Raw genomic sequence first — 760 nt, forward strand, 5'->3', positions numbered from 1 at the left:
AAACACATACGTTCGGCAAATGAGTAAGTATTTCACAACATTTCGTCATCTCAGTCATCTCATTGTTTTGTAACCATTGCACAATTTTTGTGACATGACAACTTTTTAGCATGTGAAATTGATGCATTAAAGCATTTTTTCGAATTTATTTCTCAAAATTATTCATTTTTCGGACTGTCCGCATGTTCCAAATATTAACATAACCTCAACATTATTTATTTTACAGTCACTCGGCAAACGACACGCTTGATGGAGCAACACGGCATCAAGCGAGAGCTGGTTGTAAGACTCGAACGAAACATGATGGCCGATGCCCTCAGTCATTTGACGCACAATCCACCAAACGTGGCTCGGCGCCGTGCATCGGTGGCCTCTTCAAGCCTTTTTTCCATCAATGGCTCAGTTCGAGAAGCTGGTTTTGATTTCTTTCGAAAAATTCCGCGATCAAACCAGGTATGTGTAGCTAGCACAAGCGGTACATCGGCTACACCTGGTACGTCCGGTACATCGGGTACATCTAACCTAAAAATTGGTAGCACCACTGCAATTGTTCAATCCGTTCAATCTGATGACGAAAGTGATGAAGATACAACTATTGCAACGGTCGATGACGATTTCGACATTAGTGAACTGTTTGATACCGAATATTTCTACTTCGATGATTTGGACGATTTTGGCATTGGTCAACTGTTCGAAGTGACTGTTGCAACCACCAATGAAAATGCGGTCACACCGGATGACCCAGTGCAATCACTTGATG

The sequence above is a fragment of the Sitodiplosis mosellana genome, unplaced genomic scaffold (genome assembly GCF_009176505.1).
Source record: "Sitodiplosis mosellana isolate CC-2019 unplaced genomic scaffold, AAFC_SMos_1.0 Smas_scaffold_1, whole genome shotgun sequence".
Classification (NCBI taxonomy): domain Eukaryota; kingdom Metazoa; phylum Arthropoda; class Insecta; order Diptera; family Cecidomyiidae; genus Sitodiplosis; species Sitodiplosis mosellana.